Here is a 12,510-nt window from a genome sequence, read left to right as displayed (position 1 = left end):
GTCCCACATACCCCTATATACCCACTTTAGTAGTGGAAACGCGTAACGCGTTTTTCCAACGAGAAAAAAGAGGTATATAACACCTTAGTTCCTAAAGTTTGTGTCGCATGGACGTTATATTTTTTTACAGTGCAGTATGTATGGGCTGATGTGACCACATGCCATCAGGTCGCCAGTATACACCACCAACTTTAAATAAAAAAATGACAATAGAATTTCCATCTCTCCATTTGAATCTTACTTATTCGATAAAATTCATTACAATCTATCACTATGATTCATTTAACTGCAAACACTTAAGAAACACCATGTCATCTTACGAAATTAATTGTTGAGCCGGCTCACAAAGTTGATTATACCGATGAATTGGCTAGAAACTCATCATTACGGAATTATAAAATCATATATTCAAGTATATATTCTGTCTGAAAATATACATTGAATCAAAGATTTTTACTTATTATTTTAGGTTGATAAGATTCATATTTTTCCACTTGCTTTATTAGAAATTAAATTTTGTTTATTAAGCTAAACAACATATAGTCCTGTCATTGTATACTGGAAATGTAAATGAATCTAGAAGACTGATTTTTGGATATGCTGTAGGGGGGCATAGAAAAGCTTAACTTGAAATTGTCGACCTCGATTTCCTAAGTGCATTCGCCGCCATTTTGAAAAAGGGTTGTGATTCATTTTTTTTTTGCGATAACGCGGCTGTTCATCTTGACACGAGAATTGTGATAAGATACTTTTTAGTTGCTTCATTTACATTCATACAATTTAGGTCCTATACATTTTTAAGCTACCGTTGATGGTTATTTAAATATTTATATATAAATATTTATCGGAATGATTTTTGTATGTTACTGGACATAGTAGGTTAAGTTTATATGTGTGCACAGTTCCGTCTATTTCTTATTTGGATTTTTTTTAATTTAGAAAGGTACTTACGTTGAAATACAAAATCGTTTCATATAATTTTATAAGTGCATCGTCAATCGATATAATCAATTTAAAATGGCTGTTATTCTAGTATTTACGATTTTAATTATAATTCATTCAGATTTGACTTCAACGTCATTCACGAGATCAATCATACTCTTCTATTAAGCACATGAAAATAAAGCGATACTTGCCTGAGCTTGAACCCGCTATCTTCGGTTGAGATTCACACTTTCTTACTATCGGGTTATTTAGTCACTGGGTCACTTGGCTGAAGCTCAGAAACAAGCTTTTATTTGTTTAATGTATGTACTAAACCGAATACATTTGTTTAACTTAACATTATTGCCACATACGCGTAAAGTGTTTGCGAAATTTCCGCGCAAATACTCTGGCGGAACGAAATCAATATTCGACGCGCACATTGTAACCGGAAGTTGAGTAAAAGCTTTTAATTAAATATAGATTCAACGGAATTTTCTTAATTTAAAAATAAATTTTGAATTATATGTCTTTTTTATAATTAAATGAGTAAGTGGACCATCCTATGGTATGTACTAACTACAGCCCATAGACAACGGCGCTGAAGGAAATATTGACATTACATCGCCAATGCGCCACTAACCTTGGGAACTGAGATGTTATGTATCGTGTACTTGTTAGGCTGGCTAACTCATCCTTCAGATCGAAACACAAAAATACTAAGTATTGCTGTTTGGCGCTATTATTTAATAAATAGGTGGTAACTACCCAAATAAAGCACAGAGCCCTACCACCAAGTAAATTACAACAAAAATAAGCTGTTCCATCAAATATGAAGTGGTGTTAGATCTATCATAATTCGGATTCATCCGTTGAATGTGGGATATATTTAGACCACCTTGACATATTACGTTAGCGGGCTGTTGACGCTGCCATGAAATATTTCGAGAAAACATTTATCAAAGTAATCTTCTCTAATTTCGTCACGAATTATCGAATGTGAAAATCAAATTATTATAAAGTAGCCAATGTTCGAACGAGCACTATTGAAATGTCATTTTGGATAGTAAAATTGTAAGTCAGTATTACTCTCTTAAACAATTTGACCATATTTTTCATACTATACCCTGTTCAAGTTGGCTTGATCTTTTTGACACATGTAAATTTTGCTGATTGACATAACTTTGCAATGACGAACATATTATTTTCATAATTTAATGATTTTAAAAATATTTACACTACACATAAATTTATTTATATTGAATACGTATTTTATTTCTACTGTACGCAATATTTTTGTTTTATTAAATTACTTAGAAGAATAATAACAGTAAATGGTCAATTATTAAAGTTGGTAATTTATAACGATGAGTTACGATGCTCAGATAGACAAACAAGTTTCAAGTGATTTGTGTCTGAGCAAGAAGTAACTAATGGATCATTGAATATTCTAGGTAAAAGACTTCGTCTTCTGAAATGCTTGCCTCATTAACTAGACATATTTTATGACTGAGTATCAATTTAAGTCAAAAATAATTTTATTTAATGTTGTGTTTAATAAATTAAGATTCAAGATGCATATATAACGCTCAGGTCAATCGATTTTACGGAGGGTTTAAAACCTTTTGCGCATTAATATTATTTGTAAATTAATATTTAGATCCGTTCAGTCGATCTCGCATGATTGAGTAACAAACATAACCGAACATCCTAACGTTTCATTTATAATATTAGTAAGGTATAATTTGCAATTGGTATCGATAATCGAACAACTCTAAGGTATACGATATGTCAAAAAAAAACCATTATTAATCAATACATTGATTATTATTAATGCAATATTTAGGTACTGTAGGGTTCTGATGAGATTTGCACAATGCAATCATTATTAATTCAATTTATTCAAATTCTATACCAGGTACTATTAGGTAATTTCGGATCATGTCCTTTAAATGATAGATGAAAATTAGTAAACCTTAAAGTATCTGTGGGGTTTAACAATTATAAATGCTTTGTACCTATTACATTCCTCCAGACACGATACTTTGACTTTGCGGAACTGGAAACTTAGTTTTACAATATTTTTTTTACTTCTTGTGTCAATCGCTGTCACAATGACATTTTCTGTCAAAATAAGTAAATATTCTGGCACATATACTGTTTTTTTAAATAGTGAGGCAATTGAAAGTAGCACAAGTTTATTAAAAATGTCCTAGAAAGATATTCTAACTAGAAAAGTGATTACAAATAGCCCTTTTCAGCCTAATAGCTTTGGCAGCAATTTTTTTTATTAATGAATAAAAAATAATTTTCTCAAGCGTAATCCCAAAGTATTATACCTTAATGATAGTCAATAGGTCATTTAACATTTGTACGGAAACTATTAATATTTTTTTATTTGTATATAATTCTAGTGTAAATAAATGTATTTAATTTAGATAATAGAGTGAAAGGAAAAACTGTAAACATGATAGCCACCATAATTTGAAAAAAGAACTTCTCTTACTCGAAGAGAAATAAAGAATAAATAAAATCTGTATCGTTAATAAATTAATAAAAGTTGTTTGTTTGGAGTATAATATGTATTTTATTTAATAGAATTATAAAAATAGTTATATATTGACATACTTAATATATATATATATATACATTTTTGATGGTTATATAACTACCAAAAAGTTGAGAAGTCGAATTCAAAAATGTTATTCAACTGTCAAAAACCCTACCGCTGGTTCTTAATAACAAACACTCGGGGCTTGAGAAGAACCGGCGGAAGAAATCTGCTATCAACAGGTTCAAAAACATTTAGTAAATATAGTACGTTGAAACTACTTGATATACTTTTTGGCGTAAACAGATTGAACTTCGATGAAAATTTTGGAGCAAAATACTTATATTTAAAAACGTAATCTGTTCGTAGAAATGGAATATTTAGAATTCCAAACGAGTCATAATAAATACTATTTTTGTTTGTGAGCAAACTTCATAAATATTTTGGTGATGATGAACATTTTATTTTACTTGATGGGTAGGACTTTATGTAAGCCCGTCATGATAGATACCACCCACTCGACATTCTACTACCAAATAACAATTCTTCGTCGCAATTGTTGTTATCCGGTTGGAAGGGTGAGTAACTAAAAGTACAAAAGACATAACATATTAGTCCCGAAGGCATTGGAAACGTAAAAAATGATTATTCTTACTATACGGCATTTTAAATGTCAAACATTGGTCACAATTAGAAGTCGTCAATCCTCGGCAAAACTTGTACTACACCCGTAACCTAATTGTGAGTTTTATTAATCTTTTTTTTTAGCAATATTAGCCTCGCATATTTACAAGGGATTACTAATTACTTCAATTTTCGCTCCTGTAAAGATTGTTTTGCGAGTGATGGACTATAATAGCCCAAAATTTGAACTTCGAATCTCCAACTTTCGCATCGCTTGGCTGTATACTTGATGTTGAGCTACTGAGCCTAAAAGTTTGTACAATTCACTGCATTTATTAAGTTTATTTTGATTTTAATTATGGAATAGTTATCTTTTTTTTTTTATTACATTAGCAGCCCGTAAATGTCCCACTGCTGGGATAAAGGCCTCCTCTCCCTTTAAGGAGAAGGTTTGGAGCATATTCCACCACGCTGCTCCAATGCAGGTTGGCGGAATACACATGTGGCTGAATTTCGTTGAAATTAGACACATGCAGGTTTCCTCACGATGTTTTCCTTCACAGCCGAGCACGAGATGAATTATAAACACAAATTAAGCACATGAAATTTCAGTGGTGCCTGCCTGGGTTTGAACCCGAAATCATCGGTTAAGATGCACGCGTTCTAACCACTGGGCCATCTCGGCTCATAGTTATCTTAATCCGAAGTATTATTAGTTTAGGTAGGATATAAATCTTTAGGTTTAACAAATCAAAACAAATCTATTAATATTTGAAGTATGAAATTATGAGCGAATGGAGATCATTAAGAATACATCGAATTGAAGTTCAATTAAGATTGTGTTATAGATCCAGGCAATAGGTTCATTAATAATAAAAACTCGTATAAGTGCAGGTTGGATTTATCCATCAACAATATTCTGGTATCCCTTTGTTGTTTTATTATTTGCCAAAATATTGTCCATAGTTGTACGTATTCTATGAAAATTTCAACTAGGTAATAACGTTCTAGAACTGTTCTGTAGACGTACGACAAAACACGGAGAAGATATTTTAATTTTCATGGAAAATTGTCATATCTAACAAAGGAGTTATAGTTACTGAACTTAAAAACAATTTAACCGGTAAAATTTCAGACATTTCATGTCGGAGAAGTTTTACTCAAACGTTACAAATTTCTAGGTGCACTCTAATCCAGCCTTGATTTTTTGCCCAATCCGTCGGAAATCGCGTAACAGCTACAAACTAAAATATTTATGTTCTTAACAATGTATTTTTAAACTTGAGTTAGCCCTTAGTCGCATCTTTGAGAAGTATGTCTTCTAGAAGTTTCTTATCACATCAGTTATCGCGCAGTCGTAAGAAGACCTGTGTATCGTTAAAATATATCGCTTAAATACTATTGGTGACATTTAAAATATAAATTAAAATCATATATAGGGTTTTTGTGTTTTTAACTTAAAGATATAGACAGTTATGTTTGGATGCATTGGATACATTGTGATATTTAATAAATAAATAAATTTATCCAAAATAAAACTTTTCGTTTATTTTTGTTGATTATTTTTTTTTTACCTGATCACCGAAGTTACTAAATTACGAAGAAACTAAATGCTATAAAGAACTTTCATACTATATAAAACACATTAAAAATGTTTTGTTGTCAAATTAAAATAGTTTCAAGAACGTAAGCTGACATTGATACGGAATTAGTTGTGAGATCCTTAAAAAATATACTCTGTAAATGGGTCAAGGTCATTCGACGAATCCAACAAAGCTATGCAAAGGTTTACCAACGGATACTGCGGAGTTAGAGCGTCAGACAGCGAACATCCACCCACGCCGCACGCCTCAAAATAAACCAGACGTGATGCTTGAAACACTACACCCGTAGCGTGAATGTTGAGAAAAATACAGTTTCGCAATAGCTCGGCTAAATATATAACATGTATTGAACGAACGTAGATGTACTCCTACCTGAGTGGGGAGACGTTGGAACAGGAGGTCCAGAAACAAGAGAACACAATCACAGTCACACACTTCACTCGGACGAGTGGTCGAAGGTCGGTAACGCTGGAGCTAGCGAGGTGTTCGCGGCCGCGGCTTCCAAGCGACTGGTCAATTCCATACCCCTGCTCGATACACCGCTAAACATAGATCAGCACCGTCGACGATTTTTCGAGGATAAAGCCATTTCTCCGGTGACGTGTTTGTTATCAGAGAATGTCCAGGGTCATTTCAGCAAGGTCACAAAACAAACGGGCTTTCCTTGCTCAAGTCGAAGCAGCTACAAGATATTTCGAGCCATACAAAGCATTTATGAAATAGTTACTGTCATCTGTTATTCAGGAATTATTTTAAACCATAGATCTACATTATCCTCATAAATATTCTTTGACCTGAAACTTTAATAATGGAATTTGTCGACGAGGTCTATTCTCGTATGGCTCAAGATAAGTAAATCAAAAAATGGGCAGAGATCTTCTCTTTACTTAAGGGCTTTTCTTTTTGTTTTTAGTTTTAGTAGATACTAAATATGCATGATGCAGAATTCATCATCCCACGCATTATTCAAGTTACCTGACGATGTTTTCAAGATACCTATTATGACTATTAGTTTACTTGATCAACTAAGTATGGAAATGTACGGGCAGTTTTAGACCGTATCCATTTAGATTGTAAGGTTTTTTCCAAATACTAAGGAGATAAATATGTTAATTGTACAACGTTAAGCGTTAAAATAGGGTTTGATGATCTTAACTTTGTAGGACCGTAGTTATTTTATTATATTCTAACACGTGGCTCTAATGAGGATTGACGGAGAACTACTAAATTAACTAACTTTATAGTAGCAAGATGTATTGTTTGAGAATATTGGATAAAAGTGTTGATTTGAAATTATTTCGTCTCATTGAATGGAAGCATCTTTGTAGATGTAATGTTGCCTTGACAGATTATATAAATATCTCGAAACATTGAGAATAATTTTCATGGAATATAAATGTTAAGAATTATTTATACTTGGGACTGAGTCAGGTGGTCCGGAGACCAGGGATGCGTAGGATTAGATATTTCGTACGTTACTTAAATAAACCACGGAATAGTCATTCAGTTTCCGTTCAATGTCCGATTATTCGAATCGTCGAATCTTCAATTATAAATAATAAGGTTTTATATATAAAAAAAAAATAATATAATAGAACTTAGTAAATATGTACATTAGAACGTCTTCCAAAATCAAACTCAATTCAAAAATGTGTATTTTAAAATCCTGCTGATGAATTCATGTTTATTGCCTTTTCTTTAAATTAAGCAATGCACTACTACTTTTTCCATTCACACCCGTGCTTCGGAATCACATAAAATTAACGTTTAAAATAAAATAAAAAAAATTCAAAATTATTTCAGTTCGTACTGTATTGCTGTCCAATCAGATTAGGAGAATCATTAATCGAGAATATACCTACAGGATTTCATTATGGATCGAGATCGACGATCGACCTTGCTCTTGAAAAGATGTATCGACTTTCCGGAGCCGGAAACTTGGTGTTACAAGTTTACCTTTACTTCTTGTGTTTACACAATATCCTGCCCCAATCTGAAGATTCAGATTTATATCCACTGGACTATCTCGGCACTATACATAAACTAATTATACAATATACTGAAGCTATTTTGAGTGTAAATGGCTTAATAATGTCTGAATGAAAATGGTGAACTAAAGCTGTTGCGATGATTTAGTGTAGAAAACGAAATTCTTCCATAGCTTCGAAACCATAGTTAATTTTATAGTATTTTCTGTAAACGAGTAATAATATAAATTGGCATTATTCCATATGTTTTAGGTAAACAGATTACGAATTACTTTACATACTTATAGGTACGTAGACATATTAGTTTGGCTCGGCGTTCGTTGTTACAGATCACCAACCCAATGATTTATTCACCTACATATTTTCACTGACCTAGTACACAGCGATTGACGATTTATACGACACGATTTAAGAATCAAGATCAATATCATTATCAAACGGGTTCTTGTATATATAATTACTTTCTGATAAATAGTCTGCTAGCAAATGTAAAACAAAAAATGTTGAAAAATAATCAGGAAATACTTTCTTGATCACCCTGTATAGTGCGAACGGAATAGCCGCATGTAATTCATTGGTTATAGAATATTAAAAAAAAATACCAATATTTCTGTACATTATGATTTTATAGTAAAGATCTTATTGGTTATAATTATAACCAACTAATATTATTATAATATTTATTTTGCTACTGTTCTAGAACCCTCATTACAAAGTAAAACTATTTATTGTTTTTGTTGCACTGCTTGACGTGTTTTACGAAATGTATTTTCTTTTTTTTAAATACATAAATAAATCAATAAAAAACCTAATTATCAAAATTGCCGTAAGAGTTCAATAAAAGTTCAAGAGAATACGACGAAGTCATAATAACAGACACAATAACTCATAAGATATATGAATGTCCCTATAACGATTATTTATAACTACCGTCTTGGCTTTACATGTGTATAAAATATAAACAAAAGTAGATTTATTAACAAAAATAAAAAGAGTTTTCCGGCTAAGTTAAATCGACTATTCTATACTATAATTTTAATATTTATAATGATAATGTATAATTTATAATAGTAATTATTAATATGCTTTCTACACTCTGAAAGTTATTTATGTATTAATTGTCATAGGAAACTGTTTTGGTTTAAGGATTAATTATCTACAACATTTATAATTATTAATAGCACTGTTTGTTTCCAAAATATAAATAAATAAATAAGTTGTATACATTCATATTTCTCTTGACTCATTTTTTTATTGATGAAAAACGTATTATATTCTGTTTGAAAGGTATAAGCGTACAAACGCCAGGAGGAGGCTTAGTTTTATACTATGTAGATATACGGTTTAAGTGCTAAAATACTGCGTTTAACATGCTTGCAGCCTCTATAACTGCATAACACGTTTTAAGTACATTTGTTTATGATTCTAATAAGCAACGTGGTACACAAAACATTTTTATGCACTTGAATAGAATTTTAATTGGTGGTAGGGCTGTGTGCAAGCAACTATGGATAGATACCACCCACGAAAAACATACTCTACCGTCAAACAACACGTAGCGGCCGTAGCTATTAGAAAAAAAATAAATAATAAAAATAGTGTGACGTCTTTGCGACGACACTTTGAAGTCCTCCTTACGTTAAAATCTACATATCGATCTCTGATTCACGTTAACTAAGTTATTAGAGCTTTATTGTGTGTCAATAACGAAGTATACTGGCTATAAAACTAATTTATATTATTTAATGAGTCAATAATTTCAGTAGCATTTTTTCATTGGAGTATAAGATTGATAGAAAATATTTACCTAAGTCCTAAAATTATTTTCACATTATTTATATACTTCAATGATAATATGCCCGAGTGCCACTCATCGGGGCCCCGAATAATGTAAATTATGAATAAGGCAGGCTACATACTCTTGCGTGTATCTCGGCGGAAGTTTATGTTTGTCAGGTGAAGTGTGCGTGAAGGTTACGTTCCTTCACACTTTCAATCGTTCACAGCTTCATTAACTCATCCATGGACGTAGTTATGGATTTTGTATTTGACGTAGTTATGGATTTGACGACCTCCATGGTCGAATAGTGTGTACACCGGTTTTTCATGGGTACTCCACTCTGAGGTCCCGGGTTCGATTCCCGGCCAAGTCGATGTAGAAAAAGTTGATTAGTTTTCTATATTGTCTTGGATCTGGATGTTTGTGGTACCGTCGTTACCTCTGATTTTCCATAACACAAGTGCTTTAGTTACTTACATTGGGATCAGAGTAATGTATGTGATGTTGTCCAATATTTTATTATTATTATTAATTAGATTGCTATCTGCTATAGATTCTTAGGCTATGGCTACCTACATTTTGCTCTATTAGAACCTCTTTATTTGCAGCCATATAGTCTAAGCATCAGACCACAAAAACAGACAATCGTTACATACGTACACACTGTTCATAAGTGTGTTATAAAACTATTATTATAATATGTTTTTTTTTTCAAAAGATCCCATGAAATTACTGAAACTGAAATAAATTTTAAAACTTATATTTAATAAGATTTACAAAGTGTTTGCTAATTTTCGAATAAACATGCAATCGTAATCTCATCAATATAAACGTGATTGCACGAGTACACTCTAGTATTGAAACGAGAGAATATGTAGATTGTTTTCTATTTAAAGACTACCATCGCTTGTAAAAATGTACACTGGCCTCGTTTTCTTGCAGAATGTTAGAGACGTTCTGCAAGAAAACGATCGTGAAATATGAACAAAGGTGATATGCAACATTTACTACTATAATTATGTCCACAATATGCGAGTAAGATTAATCGTAATAAATATCCAGAAGGAGATTGCATTAATCATCATTGACGCTGACTTTTTCTTTTCCCTCTAAGGTTAAGCAGAAGGAAAATTAAAAAATTCGATGTCCGCTGTTTCGCTCATGTTTTAGAGGTTTATCGTCAGGTGACAGTTACAAAAAGTTGCCTATGTCTTCCCATGCGGTTCAAACTTGGTTTATATTAAGTGTCATCGAATTCGGTTCAGTGATTTACTTGTGACAGAGTTAATTTCGCATTTATAATATTTGTATAGATATATATGTATAAGATAACTAATATTTAAAAAAACAAACAGAATTAGTAATTGATATAAGTGATTGTATAAATAATAACTTAAAACACATTTCTGTTATTTGTTAAAAGTAGATAATTAAAATTGAATATACATAGAAAGTAATAATAATAATCGTTAAGTAGGTAACCGTAGGTTATATTTTAAATGCAATAATTTAGGCGAATAAATGATTTAATGTTGGCACACAGATTGACGTACAACATTTATGTCATGCACGGAAAACAGGAAATATATTACAATGATGAACCAAGACTTAAGCTCAGATGCGTGACCAATTTTAGCCAAATAAGTATTATCCACAACCAGTGCTGATGGACCAATGTCCAAATACAATGAAGTTTTCATTGGATTACTTGGATTACTTGAAATTGTTGAACGAGATTTTTCAAAAGTACTTCTCCGACATCTTGAAAAAATAGGAAAATGTATATTTTTGCAATAACCATGACTTTCTGTAAAAACCAAGATCGTATTAGAGATCAGTTTTCATATCGTATGATGTGAAAACTGTGAAAAGAGATGATAGTTCTGTTTGGAGATAGGCAGGGGAACTCCCCTGCATTATATCTACAGAATAATCAGCCTAGATAATGCGGACTAAGTCTAAGTCTTCAATATTGCAAATAAATATATATATTATATATATCTGGAGCTCCTGAGTGTACGGTATCCATTGCTCTACAGTACGTCAGTAGTATCTCAGTACTCTGTTTTATCAAGAAAGCTCAATATTGAGAATTCTGCTTTAGACGATCTAAAAATTAGTTTGACTGTTTTAAGTCTATTTTATCCGTCTCGCTTTCTGACTGTAATCTATCTTACAAAGAAAAAAATATAATAAAAAAATAGATAGATAGAATAGATAACTATCTATGTTTTGTTAGTGAGTTTTTAAAGCAAAGCCGTTTTTTAGTCATATAAATTTAGAGACAGTGAAGCACAGAATCAATAGTGTGAAGCGTTATTCGTTTATCATGTATTCACATTTTGTGGTATCACATTTTGTGGTATCGGTATCAGATATTCTACCCCTAAAGAGTAATACATTGTATTGCTGTCTTACCAGTCTTGAAGGGTGAATGAGCCAGTGTAACTATAGGCACAAGGGATATATATATAATATAGTTTTCAAGCTTGGTGCTTTAGCGATGTAAGTAATATTTATTACAGCGTATAGCACCAATGTCTTCGGGCAGTGGTGATCGGATACCTTCGTAATAAAACAACTTTACAACAAGGGCGTGTTGCATAGCAATTTGACAGTGAGATGAGGGCTATTTCACATTTCATGGCGCTTTGTACAAGTATATTGGTTCGATACGACGGCTAAGACTAAGATGACTAAGATCTGCGGTGGCATTTCGCCAGCTCTAGAATAGTTCGCGTGCCGAACGGCTATCGCGACCCGTCAATTCGACGTCGGGAGGAATCGCCTCTTGTCAACAATATGTTTCAGAAAATTAGCAAAGAGATATGCTCTCGTAAACGATAATTGGAATTCTTTAAGACGTTTTATGTACATTATTAGCAAGAATGAGGTTGCTTTTATAGAGAGGACGATGTTACGGAATGGGAGTAGAGCGGGTTAATTGTAATTGTTTTTGATTGCTTTAAATCGTAATAATATTTAGTAGAAGAGAGTAATTATAATATAATATTAAGTAGAAGTTATCAATTATTTTGT

General features: G+C 32.1%; 1 protein-coding gene across 8 annotated transcripts in view; it reads right to left on the bottom strand.

Moving 5' to 3' along the window:
* The window catches only part of LOC125067115 (obscurin), a 102,811-nt gene that overhangs the window by 32,604 nt on the left and 57,697 nt on the right, over positions 1-12,510 (bottom strand). The window lies entirely within an intron of this gene.

Source organism: Vanessa atalanta, chromosome 1, assembly GCF_905147765.1.
Source record: "Vanessa atalanta chromosome 1, ilVanAtal1.2, whole genome shotgun sequence".
Lineage (NCBI taxonomy): Eukaryota > Metazoa > Arthropoda > Insecta > Lepidoptera > Nymphalidae > Vanessa > Vanessa atalanta.
The sequence above is the reverse complement of the archived record's forward strand: the minus strand, read 5'-3'. Positions and strand labels throughout refer to the sequence as shown.